Source organism: Pelmatolapia mariae, linkage group LG17, assembly GCF_036321145.2.
Source record: "Pelmatolapia mariae isolate MD_Pm_ZW linkage group LG17, Pm_UMD_F_2, whole genome shotgun sequence".
In the NCBI taxonomy this organism is placed as follows: domain Eukaryota; kingdom Metazoa; phylum Chordata; class Actinopteri; order Cichliformes; family Cichlidae; genus Pelmatolapia; species Pelmatolapia mariae.
Window position 1 is genome coordinate 15,649,880 of NC_086242.1, and position 22,029 is coordinate 15,671,908.

The 22,029-nt window shown below is 38.4% G+C and overlaps 1 protein-coding gene across 2 annotated transcripts in view; it reads left to right on the plus strand.

The window, feature by feature from the left end:
- chrm2a (cholinergic receptor, muscarinic 2a) overlaps positions 1-22,029 on the plus strand; it is an 85,368-nt gene that overhangs the window by 18,160 nt on the left and 45,179 nt on the right. For both annotated transcript variants that reach the window (XM_063500937.1, XM_063500938.1), the window contains exon 2: positions 12,263-12,388. The gene's annotated coding sequence lies outside the window, so the exon portion shown is untranslated. The remainder of the gene's footprint in view (positions 1-12,262; positions 12,389-22,029) is intronic.

Genomic DNA, 22,029 nt, shown 5'->3' on the forward strand with positions numbered 1-22,029 from the left:
ATTTCTCTCTGCAAAAAGAGGAATTGTTCTTCTCTACAGTGACCCTATTGTCACACTGAGTGGGCACATATTTTTTAAGGCAATATAATCAAAACGTGTAGACTCTCTTCACGGTAATGTAAAGCTAAACTGTTTGTCATTTTGTCTTTCAGTAAGTTGGATGTGTCACATTAGGTAGACACCTTTCCATTCAGAAGAAAATACAGTATTTTCTGCACAGCTTAACATTGCACTCACAGATGTGCTCAATTTAGTATAGTTCTTCTGACCAGAGGATTATACTGGGGTCACTGGATGGGAAATAAAACATCATTACTGGTGTAATGATGTGCAATTCATTTACAGATATACACTTAATATAGTGAAAAATTCTAGTTCTGTTATTCTCTTACCTGTTGTTGGCTAAAACTTTAGCGCATTAAAAGCATTGACACATTTTGAACCTTATAGTAAAGTTGCATGTGGGGCACGGATTTGCATGAATCAGTGGGATCAGCTACATCTGCCAGAAGTTATATGTTAGTTACACTGTACACTAATGAGCATTGTGCAGTAATAATAATTATAATAATAATAATGATTTTATGCTACATTTAACAAACCACCAATCTCACTAGGAAATATTTTGGTCTTCCAAGATGTTTTTTCAACTTCACCTACTTTATCTTTAAATTTTAACTCATTTCTGTATTTTTTTTGTTTTTGCACTCTGAGTTCCTTCCCTCTCTTCTCTTCCCCTAATGCTGTGGGTGTACAGGTACATACATGTAGAAATAATTTAGGAGCACTTTATGGCTCACAACGAATTACTGTGATCTTGCGTTTCACAGGTTACCACTTGAGTAAGATGTCACATGCCTTTTGTCCATGTCCTTTATTCACGCTATTCCCCGTGAAAGCGGCTCCATGGGGAATAGTGAATCGTGACATTATCAGCAAATGCTGGTAAGGTTGGTTGGGGAGGAGTATAGCACAAATGCTGATACCTAGTAATAAGCAGCCTGGAGCCAGCCTCAAGTGGCCCTCAAGAAGAGCATTTGTTTTAAACCACATGTGGGGTGGTTGTTATTCAGTTGATGTTACAGTCCCATTCAGTCAATTCAGCAGAGAAAATTGGTTCAAGAAACTGAGAGAAGAATCATATTTTTAGTATGCAAGTATGCATGGTATAAATGCTGGCGGAGAACTACATCAATACTACTTCAGAGTGTGAGAGGTAGGTTATTGGCATTCCCATGTGTTTGTGTTTGTGTTTAGCTTTCACTATAGCCTTGGTTTTGCTCTGTGAGAGATAGTGACCCTTGATGATTCACTGTGTATTAGCAAAAGTTCTATCAGCTGTCATTAAATGCTGATGTGGAAAAGCAAGAAAAAAATATCTGCAACACCTAATATAAATGTATGATAAGGGATTTAAAGGCTTGATTTGAAAAGCTGCTGATACCACATGAAGGTAATACTTCTTTAAAATTGTTACTCGTAATCCACCAAAAGGATTATGGTGCTGAAGAGTAGTATAAATGTATCTTTCAGCTTTCTTAAACCAGCAAAAGGATGAAAAAGGATGTCAAATATTTTAAAAAAGCAATGAAAAGTTTAATCCACATGCACAAGCCATTAACATAATTTTGCAAGACAGCAAATACTTTGTCTGCTATATCTGCTTAAACCCTGCTTTTTTAAAAATATTCCCAGATGCTGGACTTCTTTAAAGGGAATATATAATCTAAATGACCCTGCACACAAACATGCACACCTTTGATCGTGCATCATGTGCTGCAGTCAAATATCTTAGTCATATTTCTGGTCTAGGGATACACGATTAAAACCCCAGTGACACTGTATACAGGGTTTATTCAGTTACCTTGCAGATTATTTTTAAATAAAAGCAAAGTGAAGTTTCATCTTATCTCTTTGGATGTGATCTCCACCTCCTGTTTATTCAAATCTTATTCTCTCTGTAGTTGGATAACTCTTGCTCCGGTCCCTATGAAAGCTCACCCTGAACTTTTAAGTCCAAATCTTTTCCATCCTTTTGTAAAATTCTGAGCCTGACCAAGGAAGTGGATTCAACTGAAAAGAAGATGAATAGCGTAAAGGCACATTTTTCAATCGCAAGGATTTAAAAAAGCTGATAGAATGGATTTCTGTTTATTGCCAACCTTTAGGATTTTTTTTTTTAATCAAAGGAGCGAAGACTAATTTAGATTGCTTATCATTTATGTTGAATAAATGAAGTTGAATAAACCTAAATATTTAATGTTTCTGTTTTTTAACTGTCATCTTAAATCTCTGTACAATAGTGTTTAAACCATAGGCGGTGTTCACAAACTAATCTCAGGCAGACTTTTCCATCTGCAGATTTTGATCTAATCTTTCCCTTTTGCTCGCAGCCTGAGAGCTAAAACGAGCAAATTGTTGTTATTTGCTATACTTGCTCTTTCTTTTCACTCAGTGAAACACAGCGAAAAGTACTTTTTTGTTTTGTTTTTGTTTTTTGTTTTTTAACTCAGACAAGAAGCATAACACCTGGAAGGAAAGAGATATCCAACCTCTTATTGGGAGGTTATTGGCAGCGACATCAAAGACTCTTCTCTGTCTGGTCTTTTTAAAATCAGCAGCAGTTCCAAGTGCAGGTAGCTCTTAAACTCCTTAATAGAATATCAGTACCTGCACATGCAGTAGATCATCATTACAATATGAAAAACACTACAATTTGTGCTAAGAATGCATAGAAATGTGATTATTCCTACCAGTTGTCTGAGGTATTTTTTCACCCTTCAGTTAATGTCAGTTTTAAAGTGCCGTGAAAATGTAGTGACACGCTTTTGTCTTGACTTTGAATCACCGTGACAGTTAGATGGAGTTTCTGAGTGGACTCAAAGTGACAAGTTTGTCCAATGATGTGGCGCTCAATGTTTTGATGTCTCAAAATGTGATGGTACCAGTTCAGCCTTTAAGTACAAACCTCAATTCCTATCGGGTTCAAGTGAAGAGTAGTGCAAACACCAAGTGATGGAGATGACACAGTCAGAGATCTAGAGAAGCAGAATTTCTTAAGGTTAAACAACACTGAGCAACATGACCAAAGAGATACCATCAGCAAGAGCTGCAGGTATTACCTTGTAAAGTAGCTAGGAAAGCAAAAAAATATGGATCTAAACTCCAAGAAAAAAGACAAGCTGGAATACCCGATTTGCAACAGTAGAAACCTGTGAAGGCTGCTTGCTTATTTAAGAATTACAACAAAAATTTGTACTGTGCAGAACTATACAGTTAACAATTAAACGTCAAAACATATGTTTTAACCTCTACAGTTTTCAGTGTATTTTCTGTTACTTATTTGCTGCCATATACACAAGTGTCACTATGTCTGCAAAACAGACTGGTGGTTGCACTGGTCACACAGTTAGCTTGTCTAATCATGAAGCAGAGGCATTAAGTGGAAGAGAAAATGGAAATTCAGGTAAAGATGTTATCTTTGCTAGGACAGTTTCTCCTAGACACACTCAAGCTTGTTTTGACAACAGTTATTTAACATTTTCTGATACCTCTGAAGTATCGCTCCCATGGAAAAAAAAATGGCTTCTTGTCTCACACTGATCCTATTCTGAGCTCTTAAAATGTTCCAGATTGTTTCTCCCACACCTTCATGAAAGAATTCTTAAATGTTCTTCCTGTACTTGTGTCAGTGAGCTAAAGTTTATATCGTATTTTGTTGAATATTTTTTATTACTTGGATGTCAGACTAGTTGGGGATGATGCAGAAAGCAGAAGTGAAAGCTGCACATGTATATATATTTTGTTGGTTAAAGGATGCGGTGCCTATTAAGACACCAGCATAGTCATGCATTTATATTTATGTATTTATTCTTTCTTTTTTTTTTTGATAGAAACTTTGTTACATCGTAGGAAACACTTCACAATACAGCAATTGACTTGTAACAAACTCCATATTTTACAGTATATTAAACATTTTTGGTCACTTTTTTCATGGTTTTACTGGCTTCAGCTAGAAAAAAGTGGTTAAACCCCAAGCTCTTCTTGTTCACGTTTCCTTAGGCAAGACAAGTTACCCAGCAATGCTCTGTTTCCATAGATTCCATATAAAAATGGAAAAATCCCTGAAGCCCAAAAAGTAGTGCTTTAAATCTGAAAAAGGACCTGCACATGTATTGAAGTCTATGGGGGGAAAAAACAGTAAAAACATGTCCTGATCAGTTTGTGATTGTTAGTTTCAAGTCTTATTGACCACAACATGACTGTTTGTAAATTGTGGTCCCCACTGAAGACAAAAAAGAAGGATAAAGCAGTGTGTGCTTTACACCTGGCCTGTTGTGTGACTAAGAAGTCACAACGAGTATACAAGTGTGCAGGGATGCTCAGTTTCTTAGTCAGATCCACCTCTCACTCTTCACACTGGTCTGAAAACACCAAGATGGTAACAATGAAAAACACTTAGTCCGTCATAAACTGATGGGTGATAACAAGATAGAGTGTCACGACGAGTGTGATCATGCGTCTCTTGAACGCATCACAATTTTTAATAATTCGTTTCTACAACAGTCCTTCATACTTTCAAACCAAATTTAACCTGAGCACATCCTTATTAAAATCCTGTTCATTTCGCTTGCTTCTCCAGTTCTTGAGTTAATTTAATCTTATATCCATTTCAGTTATTACTTCATATTTGAGCTGAGACAAAAAAATATCTTTAATACATCTCTATAGACAAAGAACACATTATCGTTATGAGCAGTAGCACAATATTAAGTTGCAGTTCTTGACTAAATGCTTGAGTAAATTAACTACAGATCACATATATAACTGGGTGATTGGCACACATTATGCCAAAGCAAGACAGGCACTGATTCCAAAATCCCACGTGCAAGTAATCGAAATGAAAAAAAAGAAAATCCTTCAGTGGTTTATCTAATTAGTGCCGTTAGCTCCGAGTTGCACTGTCGAGACATATTGTAGAGGGAGAGCACACGGCAAGGCAAACGGCAGTGCAAACAGCTAAGCAAACTCCACGGTCTAATACCATATCCTTTTGCCCTGAGGTTAAACAGATCCACTAATCTTTCTCCTTGTTTGGTCTGGGCTTTGCACTCATCCAGGCAGCACCCACAGCAATTGACGGCAGCACAGTCAGTGCTCTACTGTCTTTCAAGCTGAATGATTTGGCTCAACATGTAGGTGCAAAAACATCCACCTACTGATAATATGATTGATGTCTGCATTAGTCAGGATACAGTACGATACTTGTTACTTGGATTTCTTAATCAACCAGAGGAAAACATTCACCAGATGGGCATGCCTATCGATCTATAATGTATGCTGGAAGCATATGACTCTCTATTCTAAAGAGATGAAAAAGCACTGGAAGACTGATGCATTGGCGTGTAAACAAGCTGACAGGCAGCTTTTCAGACAGTTACATAATAAAGACTTTTTATCCAGACACATTGCCCCCCAACTGGGATGTTAGCTGAGAGCAGATAATGAAGAGCCAGAGTAGATGTCCACTGAGATCTATGACCGCGCTTAGACTTATAGAAGCTGCCGCTCATTCCTCTCTAACATAATGCTGATATTGCAGGAAAGCAAGAGCCCACACTTGAAGGAGGGCCCTGGCAGTTTCAGTCAGGGGACACCAAGTACTAGGAAACTGCATTATAGACCTTCCCTTCTGAGTATTTAAAAATGGAAACACTGGGAGGCTTGTTTTATTGCTTATGCTTTCGATGAGATCTCTCCAAAGCACTTCCGACAGTTCATAGCAGTGTGAACATGTTTTTGTTAGAAAATGCCCTCTTAAGGGGAGTCTTGTGGAGATGCAGATGTCACTGGACATAAAACAGCAATTTCAGGATGGGGTATTCTGAGGTGATGCTGTGATAAGTGAAAATGTGATATGAATGGTTTAATCTCTGTGGATATCAAATGTAGCTTGGTATCCACCTGTCCTCATTTCATTTAATGTGCATGCATTTCCTTCTATGTGCATTTCTCTATGTAGGCAAATTTTATTATTTTTTGTGACCTGTAGTGAGCTAAATTCAGACTAATGCACAACCAGGTCTGTGGTCAACCCTAATCATGGTCAGATCTCTTCCTTGTGATGGTTACTGTGTTAAAAGATAGAAAACTGTCTAAGTCACAGCCATAATAAGATGTAGCTGAAGTCTGGCTGCTGAGAAAAAAAGGTGCTTGAATGCTTCCTTTCTTATCTCCCTTAGCAGAGAGTCCATAAGAAAAGGAAAGGTGATAATGCCACCTCACAATTCAGAGCAATGCACCATCTGACAGTTCACAAAAACAAACGATCAACATGACCTGACAAAGGATGCAGATCTTCATGTAAATTACTGATGTGTTTCCATCTCCTGGTATAACTTGCTAAGATGCTTATACAACTGGGCTTTTAATAATATCTTTACTTTACAGGTTAACTGTGAGCTTTAATCTGATTTAGTAAAAACAGCTTTTTATGAAGTTGTTACTTTTGTCAGACAGGTCTAGAAGTTTTCTATATCTGTATAAAGACTGCTATATCAAAATGATCAAAGTAAAGTTGAGATTATTTTGCGCGTCTACTCTGCTTTAGTTAGGTCCTCATTTTAAGCCTTCCTTTATTGCCAGCCTTTAGGATTATCATTAATTAGTTTGACTTCAGTCACAGATACTGAGAGTCTTAATGAAGGCAAAAGTTTAATTACATCATCTCTTCACCGAGAAGACACAATATGAGTGGCAAAAATGAAAGCAAACACTCTTATTTCGCTGTTACATTTGGTAGCTTCCCTTTTTTGTCTATTTTAACATTGGTAATACAATAACAATAATAGATTGCATTTATATAGCGCTTTTCAAGACCCTCAAAGCGCTTTACAATTCCACTATTCATTCACTCTCACATTCACACACTGGTGGAGGCAAGCTACAGTTGTAGCCACAGCTACCCTGGGGCAGACTGACAGAAGCGAGGCTGCCATATCGCGCCATCGCCCCCTCTGGCCATCACCAGTAGGCGGTAGGTGAAGTGTCTTGCCCAAGGATACAACGACCAAGACAGACAGAGCTGGGGATCGAACCGGCAACCTTCCGGTTACAAGATTAGCTTCCCAATCCCCTGAACCACGGTCGCCCTTAATACAGTAATATTTTATGACTTATAGCTTCCATAAAACAACATGTGAAAAACACGTGGCAAAACATCTAAGATGTGCTTTTTGTAGTCCATCTTCAAAACATGGTTTGCACTACATTTCAAATCCCCATCAGCATCTGCCATTATATAGTTAAATCCTTAAAGTCTTTCCTTGACCTCATGAAGTTTTATACTGAGGTAAAAAAAAAAAAAGACAAAAATGTCATCCATACATCTATCCATCCAATTCAGGGTCATGGGGGCTGGAGTCCAAGCTGACATTAGGCGAGATGCATTCAAATTCACACCTAAGGCCAACTGAGAATCATTAGTTGTCCTTCGACTGTGGAAGTACCCTGAGGGAACATGTAGCCTGAGAGAACACAGAAAGGCCAACAGGTTGAGACCCAGACCCACCTTGCTATTGAGGTAACAGTAATTACCACTATACTGTCGACTGCCCAGAAAACCACAACCCATAAACACAAAGAACTTTGAAGTGACTCTACTATACTACTCTCTTATGTCTCAGTGTCATATTTTTTTATTTTATTCATCACATGTTTCTTATTATTGTAATTTTTTGCTTTTCATGATGTTTAGAAAACCACATGTACAGAATATTCAGTCGGCAAATCCTGAGTGCCATGCCTGTCTTTTACCATGTCAGGACCCAACCTAGCAGTGACCATGGATACCACAGTTTGCCCTGCACCACTGCAAGAGTCCATCACTGTAATCTATATGGTAATACTGCAAACAGTTTAGCCTGCACCTACTGTATTAATTGAATAAAATAAAATAATAAAATAAAATTATTTATCAGTTTGCTGTAAAAACAATTTCTCTATATGAAATAATGAGATAGCATAACTAGCAACACATCACTGCAATTAAAAAAATAATAGCATGAAAAAAACCTAACAATACTACATTTAAGTTTCCAAGTTTAGTTGTGTTAAGATTGCAAAGAAAACTACATTTTTTATTTCTTAATTGTCTGACTGATTTCTAAATTAGGTCGCTGACTGATCTATACAAAAAACTCACAATGCTTGTAGCCAAAGGTGGTTAATTTTCAAATGGTTTGATTTATTAAACCAGCAATATAAAACTCAAAGATATTCAGTTCAGTACCTCATAAAACAAAGAAAAGACAAAGCTCAACTGGGATTAGAGGAATTAGGCACATTGTGTTTCAAAATTACTTTATTAATCAATCATTAAATTATGACTTAGTGATACCTTAATTCCATTAAAGGACACTATTATCTGCAGTTAAAATGTGTTAATAAATCTTCTCTGACCTGTAGGAAATATTCAAGAATTAAAAAGCAAGAAAAAAAATAGACTGGGTAACATCTAATTCACATTCAGAGATGGAAAGTAAATGTTTGTTTGGGTTTTTTAGGTTTTTTTTCCAGGAGTTTGTGTTCTTAAGCATTTCTTAAGAACATAAACTCCTGGGAGATATATATATATATATTTTTTTTAGATATTTTCTTTTAGGTTTTAAAGGTTAAAGTGCAACAGATTAATGCTGTTATGTTTGGATCCCCAAGAGGTTTGTCAGTCTCAAAGATAACGGCATCTGCTGCCTGTCACATGCTATTCTACTGACAACTGCTGGCAGCAACACACAAAGAAAGCTAGTGTAAATAATGAACAATGTAAAAATAACAAAAAAACAAAACAAAAACAGAGTACCTTAAAAAACACATTTATGTTTCCTTTCTCAAGCATTCTTTACACCTATGGTGCAACCAGTAAATATATACTTTCTATATCCAGTAATTGGTTATTTTGCTAAATACACCCTTCCGTGCCACAACCTGGAAGTTATCTGAACAATAATAGTGGTATTCTTAAAATAAAATAAAATAAAATAAAATAGAGACAAATGCTAATCATGAACACTTACCAATAAAAACAATTGTAATCTCTTTATTAGTAAGACACACGTTGCCATTACGCCAAAACTTCAGAGGAACACAAAGGAACAGGAAACAGAAAGGAACAGGAAACACAAAGAGCAACAGCTTTAGATAATTGCTTTATCTTAAAATGTGCCCCCTTACAACATTAATGCCGCATGAAGAAAAATGGCAAAACTGAGGCAAGCTTCTGTAAGTAGCACTTGGTAGTTGCAGACCCATCTCACTACTGCCAAGGCACTGACACCAAATGAGCATCTAATGCATATCTGGCAATAAAATCCTTTCACAATTCCCAAAGGATCCGCTGCAGGTGTCACAGTTACAGGAAATGACACCCCTGCACAGTCCTGTACAGACTGTAATTGGTCAGGTACTTATGCAATGGCTGGTTTTGATGTGATTGACTGGTGTAGCTATATTTCAAGAATAGACATCACCATCTGAAATCTTTTGTTGCGTAATCAGATGTAAATGTGATTAGTAGACAGCCTTGCTTTCTTGCATTACATAAAGACTAAAATTAGATCATCCACACAATGACACAAATAAAATTAAGTTTGAAGCTTCCAACCATAAAATGTAGGGTTTGTGATATTCGTGCAGCTACCCGAACATACTCGCTAACCAAACAACATTTTTTCCTACATCTTTGCAGGGCTTAGACAAGTGTCAGGATGTTACAGTCCACCCAGTGTAGAAGCAAGTCAGGAAGTGTGCTCTTTACCAAATGTTTGGTTCTCCTCAGTGATGACAGTCTGCTAGACAGGTTGGTCACTCTATTAAATCAGAGTTCCTCCTCCCCAGAGGCTGAAGTAGTTCTTGGGAGATTAAGGTGATAGAGTGTGGGTAAAGACAGCTGCCTGGGTCATATGCCAGGGGAGAACCTAGACTGCATTTTTATAACCTTGATGGCCCTTTTTACTGACATATACAGTAAGCCCACTGCTTGCAGCAGAAAAGACCTTGGGTCATGCCAGACTACCGTGAGCCAGTCTCAGCTATACATGTTTAGCCTTACAGAGCATTTATTCAGAATTCTCAGATTTGTTGATGAAGGATTAAAATGGCTGCTGGCCAGGAAGATTGCAATCCCCGTCCAAAGCTGCCTATTAGATATTTAAAACCCTTATCATCTGACAATTTTGTGAATAATTTCCAGCATGTTATAATGCAGCAGAATTGCTAGGAGCCTTCAAATCATTTTCCTACATGATTAGAGAACACTGAAGCACACTTAAGTTTATGCAATGTCTGATCAGACTAAAGGCTTTTCCTATTAGCATAATAAATGAATTACAGCACCAGAGACAAGGATCGTTAGGCAGTTTTTCACCACGGGGAAATAATTTGGCCAATGTATTGTCTAACTGTTTGAGACAACAGTGGTGTGTCACCCAGCCTCAGCATGTTTCACCCTCCAGCGTTCCCGAACTCTTTCCATCACTAAAAGCCCTGCTGGTGCCTGGATTCTGCTAAAATTCCCTTTATCTCACCTGTTTTTTTGTTTTTTTTGGAACGTGGGGGTCCTATGATTTCTCTGCCATCTTCTGTTTTGTGATTAGTCAAAACATGACTGACACGGTGCAGACAGTAATGCGTCTCTGCGGCGACATTCCATAAACACAAGTTGTTATCATGACGCTACATCTTTTTAGCAACACAGACTTAGTGTACTAAACACTGTGGCCTCAGGGCTCAGGATTTATCCTATTATCACCTGCTCGTGTCTTCCCCTCCCCTTGCGTCTTAAACTAAGGTTATTGCTCATCCACAGTTCAAAAGAAGGTATTTTCTTTATCTATTTTTTACATGCTTGCCCTTCATATACTAAAGACACAAGCAGCAGCTGTTATTTCCATGAAGTGTACAAGTCTTCGTTAGAGAGATTTTGAAACTGCCTGGGTTCCTGTGAAGAGTTCTGTGTAACATTTTACACACATGACGTGTGCCTGTTAGTGTCCATATGGGTGAGAGTGCTTTAGCACTGTGGGATAATGGTCTCAGAGGGCTGTGGCTGCCATAGAGGGTGCGAACATATAGTGAACTCAGGCCACAGTCATTTACATCAGAAGCAGTCAGAACCATCGTCATTTTCTTTGGTTCTCATGCTGGATGTATACATTATGGATAATGAGGATTATAGGTCTCCTGGGACTGAGTACTGTATAATTTACAAAGTGGTCTATGACACTTTTCTGCCCTTGAAACAGCACCACTGTCTTAGGACAGAGACTTGAAGAAGTGCTGGGTTGTGAGCTAAAGCTTATTTAAGTCCTAGCAGAAACTTTAGTTTGATTTTTGGATTCATAGTTACAATTAACAAGCTGTACATTACGCCATCACCAGCCTCCACTCCAAAACAATGACAAAATGAAGACAAGGAAATGCCTGCATCAGTCCCGTCCCCAAATGTGTGTGCATGTGTTCAGATCAGAGGTAGTGTCCTGCCGAGAAGCAAGCAGAGTCCTTGATTGCACAGACGGGACATTCTCATTAGAATGGCTATTTTAGAAAATACGGGTGCAGCAATATGATGATTGTGCTCCTGACAGCATTAAGTCCACTGAAATCACTGCATTTTTTAGGCACGACTTATCTCCAAGATTCCTTGTCAACATTCACGGGAAACAATTCACTGCAACACTATAGTCGCCAATAATAAAGACCATATCAGAATGGATGTTGATTCCTGCAGTTTACTTCTTCCTTTGTTAATATTTTTTAAAGTTTGCTTATTTTTTTAATTTATTTGTACTATTAAAATGATAAAATTGTCTTTACAATTATAAACAGGGAGTGACAGTAATTTATTGAAAATAGAGGTTTAATATAATTTAAAAAATGTCAGAGATGGAACTGAGGATTGATTTAGGAATTTATGTGAAGATACTGTACATGCACATCTTTCACTTTATTTAGGTTTTGTGTTCTATTATGTGGATGGATAAAAGTAAGGTAAAAAAAAAAAAAAGAGCAGTATCAATCAAGAGGCTGTTGTCTTATACAGTGGCGTTGTTTTGTACGGGCTCTGTTCAGATGGAAAAACCTCCCAAAGCCTTGCTATGTATGGTCATCGATTATTGAGTTTTGAAGAACCATCCAATACCTGCATTCTGTCTTGAGTTGGGAGGCTTTCTATTGCTCATTCTGTTTCATCTTTCTTTTTGTGCAGTGGCCATGGCTATTAACCATCAAGCTGGAGCCTGATCAACCAAGCTTCTCTGGTGCTACACTAAACGGACACTCAGAATATGTCAACCGAGCACGAGAAAGCCCAACGGACTGCTTAACACTTGCTGTAAGTACGAATGCGCTCTGACTCTGCAGTGATAGAAAGTTCACTTAATACTCAGACCAAGTCAAACCCCACGAGAGATTAACTCATCCTCAGTTCTGATTTTCAAAACGAATCATTTCCAAATTATGAACCATCTGTTCGACTATTGTAGTGAAATATCTCTCCCACTCTCTAAACTCATGCCTGTTTTTTTAATAACCTACATTTTTGTGCGCTGAATTTCTGAGCTAGCTTAATGCACAGACTACCCTTGAAGCATTATTAAAGTATATATGTGACATTTTTCCTTACTTTCCAAGAGTATTACCAGAGTTACATATGAGCTCTTGAGCTAAAGAGGAGAGCTCACCCTGTCTGTGTACAGACCCTTGAGCAAAGACTCAAAATTCAGAGAATCACAGGTAAGTTTTCATTCATGGTACCACGTACTAAACTGACACCGTTTTTGGTAGTATTTATGAATTTAAAAGCAGTCCAGTTGAGCTAAAGTTTTTTGGTAAGATACCAGCTCTATATTCTACCATTTATATATATCTGTAATCTAATTAAGGTTTAAACCTGATCAGTTCACTTTTTTGGTTTTATGACCTTTGACTTTACTGGTTTTGTTTAGTTTCGGTGCTCTTATCGGCTTCATTTCCAGCAGCAAATTATATTTTTTAGAAATAACTTGATAAATCACACATTAACACTGAACAGCTGACAGAAATGTTTAGCAACGGTTAATATAGAGTTCCCTCGAGAGTTTGAAAGAACACTGCTGATTTGTTCATTGTCTGCTCTGTAAACATCTGCTTACTTATAACAACATAAGGCATTACTATGTCTTTTTTGTGTTGTTCCCTTGCCTTTTCAGATAAGTGACTGTTACTTAATGCATTAAGTAGATTCATATGAAGAGCATTGACACCTCTGGTCATGTTAAGACTGCTGCTTCATCGCTTCAGCCAGTTTATTTGTTTTACAGCTGCTAAACCACAAACTTTCAGCTTTGTTGACTTCTCGCAATGCAGTTGACACCTGCTTTTCCTGTGATCACAGGCTGTAGCTATGGCTTCATCAGTGACACTCATTTAATGCCCTGTGTTCGAAGACCTTTTTTAATTGTGTAGCATGTTTTCCCTGTCAGTCTCCCTTAATAAAATATTTGCATATGTGACTAGACAAGAACATGTTTCAGAGGCTGTGCGTCATGTTCAGAAGTTTCAAAAGCCATCAGATCAGATGTCAGTCTGCCGTGTCAGATGAGCTCTTCAGACAAAAAGGACACCATGTATAGCTATGTGCAAGTACTTGATATCAACAAGCTCACTTCTCATTCGAGGGCTGCGTGCGGACATTATCAGCAGATGTGGCATCGGCACGTACTCACACATACTCACACCACTGTTTGATGCCGTTCCCCTAACAACACTGTCAAGAGCTCTCCCTCTACAGCATAGTGATGCTGTCCAGAAACATATCTCAAATGGAGTTGCGGCTCTTTGAACTGTGATTTTGCGTTGATGTGTGCGTGCACTTGTCTAAGTGACTGCATATCCGTGTCTCTCATTTGCATGAGAGTTTGTCTCTTTGTGCAGGAGTACTTGTAGTTAAGTGTCTGTACAGTCATCCATTTCGTTTTTGTGTGTATATTTGTTTGCAACAGACACCCAAAGGACTGTCAGGTCAGTTGAGTGTCAAGTGAGCCAAATCCCTGGCACAGATTAACAGAGAAGGGTAGTGCCAGCCTGTGAGGGCAAGAGTAGTGGGAGCAGTCATACCAATTAGGAACCAGCAACCTGACCACCCAGCCCTGCACTTACCCTGCCCGGCTCAGGATAACAGAAGCGACACACTCGCACAGACACATAGGCATGCATGGGGATGTGCTCACTACATGCCCACTTATAAGTTGGTAGCTAATACATATGCAACACTGCGCCAAACACCATCCATTAGCTGCAACGGGGGCTTGAGAGCGCTGCTAGAAGTGTCAAATATGCATGAGAGAGTGGAGGTCTGTGTCTCATAATCCCCGAGGCAATTAATACAATCGTTTCCAGGGCCAAGCACCTATGTGCACACATCTAACCGCTCTATGGGCTTGTTGAATTTTTTAGGTAGACTAATTTACAGATACGTTGGCCAGAGGCTAGCTTTTATTGATTGGGCCCGTCTGGAAGCCGACGGCAAGCCATACATTGAGAATTCTCTACAGTGATGTATGAGGCTGTGGGGACAACACATTCACACTGTAAAACACTGCTGGAAAACTGTGTTTAAAGATAAAAAGCATCCTCTCCACATACTTATGCTGTAGCAGTGATTGAGCTGTGATGCAGTGTTTGATTTGCTAAATTGAGTTGAAGTTAAATAGCAGTTTAATTGTTTAATTATGACAGGCTGTGAAATCGTTTTCCACTGAGACTCAAACCATGTAAAAATCTACACAACACAAACATGACGTTTGTAGACACAACCGTCACAGAGAATTCAATTTTTCATTTATTTTTTTGGTTTCCATCGCAGTGCCGGTCCTGCAGAGACACTCCTGCAGAGTGTGGCGTCATTTTCAGTGTATTGTATAGCATTTAATATTACCTCGCTTTTTGTTGTTGCTCCTGCAGATGTTTTAGCCCCCCAGTCAAATATTGATTGAAATGCTCGGCGCAGTACGAGGCGAGGGGAGGGCTGATATTCAGAGGCGTTCAGTTGGTGGGGAAGCATTATTGATTGCACTTAAAGTGACAAGATGGAGGAGGCCCACTTTGACACATTATCCCTATTGCTGCCAACAGACAAAGTGCGGGCCAGAGGAGCAGTGCCGATTGATTTGTGTGATCATGAACGCCCTGAGACCCATGAATCAGTTGTCCAACCTATGCTGCTTAAAAATAAGTCAACAATTTTTCATGACAACATTGTAATGTAAGGACTGGCACCCTATTTGATTTAAGAAGGCAAGCAAATACCGCGGTTATGAATGATCTTCATGCACATTCTGACAAGCCGATAAGTCCTCACACCTCTGGCAATAATATCTAGTGTGTAAAGCTGGTTTGAGAAGGCAGGTATTGTGGGCAGCTGGTTCAGGCATCTATGGGATTTTGTTGTGCATAATTCACTGGTGAGGCATGAAGCTGATATAGCCTCTCCCAGTCTTATGATCATCCATCAGGTAAAATTGCTTTCTTCTAACATTAGGCTGTCAACGAGAAATAACAAATGTAGCCATGCAGAGCAACACATGATTACAGGGTAATAATGCCCCGAGGTCAGAGGAATGTGACCTCATTCAGAGTAGTTTGTTGAGGGAAGCAAGAGAAATACTAGTCAAATTAGATGAAAAGTCACCAGGGAATGGCTCATCTTGCTTTGAGGTAACTGCTGTCAGGAGGCCCACTAGGTTTTTAAAATCACTGTAACAGCTTGTTTCATATAATTTAAAAAAAAAAAAAAAACCCATCCATTTTTGACTATGTGCTTAAAGAAAGTAGTCGAGCAAATATGAGCTTTGACCACCGCTCCAAAACATCTCTTGCCAGTAGCAGAGGGCTATTTTGAGCCACATCTTTGCTCTGATTGATATTGTGTAAATCCATCACTATAATCTTCCAGGAAATTGCACAGGCATTTCCAGAGGTCTAATCGAGATATGGGTTCGCTGTCAGATTGAGTAGGAGTAAGAATAAAGAGGAAAATTAAGGAGAGGCGAGACAGATGGAATGAAGGCGTATATATTCAAGTTGCACATTTTTAAAAGTAAAATATAAAGAAATGCTTGGGAGGGTTGTGATGGGTTTGAGGAGAAGGGGAAATTAATAGGTAAACAAGATATAGCAATTTAAAGGAGGGAAAAGGGGAAAAAAAAATGTTTGACACGCTTCAGTGATCGCAGATTCTTCCATCCCAATGTGCCTCTTCCTCTGTGTCGCCTGCAGGTCTCTGGTTTCCATGTGCTGCATAACCAATTACCCATGACAATAAGATAAGGAAAGCCAGCTGCAAATGATTAACATGCACTAAACAACCACCTATTGGATTCATAAGACAAAATTTGGATGCATGTAAAAAAAAACCATGCAAATATAAGAGCCACAGTAAACTGCAGGACAAGCATAATGCATGTAATTTTTCTGTACTCACAACACAGTGTAATGACAGGAGGCTCTGCACAAGCAAACACCATGGCTTTACATCACAGCAAGCACATTCATGTGTGAGGTTAAATAAACTGTGAGGTCTAAATGGTGTTCTTCTTTGCAGAGAAGAGCTTAAAGGGCATTTTAATGAATAAAGCATATTGCAGTGGCAGTGGCAAAGTGAAGAATATGCTGTGTTCCTTACAAAGAAATTCAATGACATGGAAGTAATGAAAGCGAATCTGTGCACTGATAATATTGTTAATGTGAAACCAAAGTGAGATTTTCCTTGCTCTGGTTTCCAATCAAGAGTTACATCAAATGAAGGAAGAACAACTGTGGTGCAATTCACAGACTTTGCATAAAAAAGTCCTTCACCCTGAAGAACTAGAGTTCAGTTCATGTCCTCTATTACCATAGAAAAACTGAAACAAGTGGCTGAGAGGCACGTTCCTACTTGATAAGTTAGATGTGACAGCAGACTCTGCTCCGCCCCGGGTAGTTTAGTGTGCGCTTATGAACAAATACTACAATGATGTGCAAATGTATTCTTATAACAACTTTACGCTGTTTAAAATTCCACCTTTGATTCATTTTATTTGTTACCTACAGTTTTTTCTCTCATCTGCTAATCAAAACGCAGGGGGGCTTTGGGGAATTTATGTGCATATATACATCTTTAATATTACCAGTATGAATTTCTCTGACATGGTAATATATTTTAATCATCTTAGGATTTTAGTGATTCAAATGAGCAGGTTTTCCAGCTGGGTGGGATTAGCAAATGTGCAGAGTGCTTAAACTGTGTGCAGGATTGTGCCATTGTCTGTGCAAGTGCTAGTATACTTTATTTTGTGTGTAAATACTTGTGTGAATAAGCATCTGACCCTGTGTGGTTCATTTCCCCTGTTGGTTTTAATTAGGTTGTAAATGTCAACATATAAACTGTTCTCTTCCGCCATGTGAAGCACGTGTGCAGTGCTCGCCGTTTGCTTTGCTGGACGAAGGGCTGCTGTTCATCTTTTGTCACACGTTAACTTGAGCAATTAGAGAATGTGAATGACTCGAAGCTAAGGCCAAGAATAGCTACCTGAGGCGTCTCTCACTTCCTGACCTCCATTCCTCTCAACATGCATTACAACAGAAGCGGGGGATACGTGTCCTGGCAACCACCAATTATTAAAGCCACATGTCATTCACATGAGGGTTATTACTTGATCAAGTCCCTGAGAATAATGAGATACAGAAATCAGTAACTATAGCAGCAGAAAAAGAAAAATGATAAGATTCAAATAAGAGTTCCAAGAATTCAGACTATTTTTAAACAGATTTAATTGAGCTCTTGTAAATGAACCACATCTATGAATAGCTACATTATTGACAATCTGGTCTTGGCCACCTGGGAATTTGATCCCAAGCCCAGTGTGTGGTTTAATGAGGCAGGGTGAAAAAATAGCTTCAAACGTACCTTTACACATATGAAGGAAATTACATCACAGGTAAAACGCTTGCAGTTAAAATTGATTTTGTCAGACACTAAAAATTTTTTACAATGTAACTAACTTTTAAAGTGACCCTTGGGAATTTTTTGCACAAAGTGTTATTTTTTTTTATTATTTTTATAACGTGAACTTTAGATTTGGTAATAACTGTTTCAAGAGGAATGGCTTATTGCAACAAAGGTTAGATATCAGCTTGCAATAGACTTATGCTGTTGTATTAACAGCCCAATATCAAAGCGTGTAGTAGACACGACATGTCCAGTGTGAACACGCATGCAGAAGTTCAAATACCAGCAGGGGGAGATAATACATTTAAAGCCAAGAAGTCGCTAAGTATGAAGTACATTCCAGGGTCTTTCTATGTCAGAAACAATTAAGTTATCTGGCTAATATGCATTTATATGTAATAATGTCTCTTTTAGCTCTTTCCTGTGATTGTTTTCACATTGGCTTGAAATAAATCATCTCCCTCTGATGGTACTGCAGCTTACTGCAACTTCTGCATGCATGTACATTTTTACACTTTGGAGAGAAAAGGCGTGAAATGGACAAGGTGCACCGGCATGTCTACTACACAGTTTGCTGTGATATTGGCATGTTAAATGCTGGCAGTGGTGTCAGCCAATTGCATAGGCTGTAGAGCCTACATGGATTCAACACAGAAGTCTAAACTAATCTTAAATTACGACACTAAATCATGGAAACAGAACTGTGTACAATCCATGCTGCCAGTATATGGATTTTTTACGTTTGTGGAATCCCTCAGTGGTGAAAGATGGTGTGTTTTATTATTTAAGCTCAGTCAACACTTCCTGAATTTCAAGCTGATATCTCACAGTTAGAGTTATTATAAATTTTTGAAAGTGACATTTTTTTAATAAAAAGGAATTGGCTCATAAAATGGGACAGACTAAAATTTCCCTATCAAGTTAAGATCAGCAAAATCCAGAAATAAGCCTCAGTTTTAGGATAGCTGTTCCAGTGATTTCTGATAAGATGCTGAAATTAGATTATTAGAAATAATGACTTGACCGCCATTTTCATGTCTTATCTTAAATATTACAGTATCATCTATGTGCTCAGTAACTAAAGTTTCGGGGTAAAAGTCACAGAGAGGAATTTAAGGCCGTGTTATAAAGTTTCATGTTTCCAGGTGTTGCTGTTCTTGCTTCACAAATACTTCACAGTAGAAAAAGGGAAAAAAAGAAATAAGATGTATGGTTGCCAAAGCTTTACTGCTTGAAATTATATATGTATTATTCATCAGTGATCATAAATCAATTCATGGGGCTTGTTTTGGGAGTATGAATAATGCATTCTATATAGATTTTGTCTTAGTATGGTGAAGATCACATCAGGAGAGATATCAGTATGGACATGAGAATGGCTGATTAGTCGAAGTTATTCCAATCTGGGACACAATCGAAATCTAGGAGCAAGAGGTTAATCACATAGAAAAGAATTGTATTCTTTGGGATGATCACGGGTCGTATAAGGCAAGTGATGAAAACTATCTGTGCTCTATGCCCCCTGGGTTATGCAAATGGACCTCCTCTTTCAGTAGTAAATTGATGTGTAATGTTGGTCTACTGCACTCAATATGCCGAAAATACAAACTGCCTGTCAGTGTATGTCTTTTTGTCACAGCTTCACTGATTTAAGGCCAGTCAATTAGGCAAGTAAAATAAATATGACTATTAAACTGTTTTTTAAAACCTTGGCTTACATTTAGCAATAATTTCTACACACTGACCATGCATTAAAATTAACATGTTTGAAATGAGGAAAAAGTCCATCCATCGATGTCTGGGTATCCTTGACAGGTCACCAGTCTCTTTGAAGGCCAATTATACATCCATGACCAGATATGAATCCCACTACTACTGTCCTTCCTACTTAACTGACTAAATGGACAATATGATGATATGAAACCATATACCATACCATATAGAAGTACTGGAACACTAAGTGGTATTATCTCAAAGCTTTGCATATCCCCCATTGACTTTGAATGCAACTGAATCCTATTTTAATTTTATTTTGTTTTCAAATGCGCTTAGCTATACAGTACATACTTACCGGTCATTTTCATTTCTAAAATGTCCTGGTAATAACTGACACACACCACAGAAAAAGCCGTGTGAACTTTCAAATATTCACAGAAAAGGAGTTGTGTCGTTGCCAGATAGCAGACAGGGAAAGACATTAGCATTGTGTCAGTCTATACAGCATTCTTCTAGTACTTTAATGACAAAAGATATTATGTTTATACAGCATCTTTCTGCAGGGGGGTCAAGAGCCATCATAAAAGGCGGGTTATAATCTGAACATTAGCAGTGGGAACACATTAGGAGCTGCTTTCTCAGAACATTATCATCCATCATGGCCATTATTAAAACAGATGATCTCATAAAAGACAAAGATGTACCTCTCAGTGCACGTATATTACACTGTATGCTGTATGTATGTGTCTTAAAGAATCATACACTATTTTATTTTAAGCCATTTCGAATATGCTCCAAATCAGTGACAGGAATGTTCTGAGGCAGCGGAATTTGCATACATGTTACAGCCACTCAGTGTGAGGGCAACATAAAAAATGCAATTTTCTGCATGAATTCTCACTCTTCAAGATGTCAGCTGTGCAAAGGAGAGGGTGCATAGCACCTGTAATTGCATTGCTGCTGACATTTCTCATGATTTCAACTCCCAGTGCAAAAGGTTTAAATTTGTTATTGAAAAGGGTCAAACTTCAGTTAAAGAAATACTTCACAATGAATTTTTTCAGTCATCCCTAACGGCCTGGTGTGCTAGACAATAAAATGCCCTTTCACTATTAAAAAATAGAAAAAATAGCCTCCAAAAGAGCCTGAAAGACAGTGACATTTTATGACTGAGTTAAATGTAAACAAGGGAGGAAAAAAAATTAAAAGGCACTCATTAGGACTGTTGCCTCACAACAACCTGCTGGTTAACTGAGGCATTAAGTATGTGTGGTATTTGTGGCTTTGTCCCACACTCAAAACAGATAACAGTTAGGTAAAGATCATCTAAAGTGACCATAGGTGTGGAATGTCTGTCTGACTGTGTTAGCCTTGTGATGGAGGGGTGGCTGTAGCTCAGGAGGTAGAGCAGGTCAGCTGCTGATTGGAAGGTTGGTGGTTCGATCCCTGGTTCCAGTTTGCATGCCAAATATCCTTGGACAAGATACTAACCCCGACTTGCTCCCCGATGCATCCATCGGAGTATGAATGCATATGAGTGATAGTTAGAAAGCACTAACCGTATAGATAATAGTGCTTGTGTGAATGGGATGTGTATGGGGTGAATGCGAATGAGCGCTTTTCTACTCTCCTGGAGTACTCAAAGCGCTATATAAGAACCAGTGCATTTACCATTTACCATGGAATGGTCACCCATCTAGGATATCCAGATGAGACAGACTGCAGGCCCCGTGACCGTACTGTTAAGAAGATGGATGGATGGATGAAAGTCAAAAAAGCCTTAAAATCTTCTTTTAAACACATCTACATTCACTGTAAGACCTCTGGACCAAATGGCACTCTGTCGCAGTAAAAGAGTGTAAACATGGGAAAAAAGAACTTGATAGAAGAATGTGCATACAATTACTTTCAATTATAAGCTATGATAACATGTGAATCATCCAGTGCTACCGTGGTGCTACTGACAGATGAAATCCCATGAACTCATTTCATGTAAAATAAGTTTTAAAAAAGTAAATCTCTTGTGTAAAATCCATACACATCTCCTCTTTATAAAATGTTCTGCTGCAATAACAAAATAATAAAGGAAAGAATGGAGTTCAACCAAGAGCAGCCACAAAACATCCGTTATATTTGATAGCAGAGAGAAAATGAAGGGAATTGTTCCAGGGTCACATCTGGCTCCCTCCTATTTTGTATCCAGATATTCATCCATCTGAAAAATTTAAGTCCTCTAAAGGGTTTTATGATCGACTGCAGGGGTTACTCTCCGAGGCTGAATTAAGGTCTTA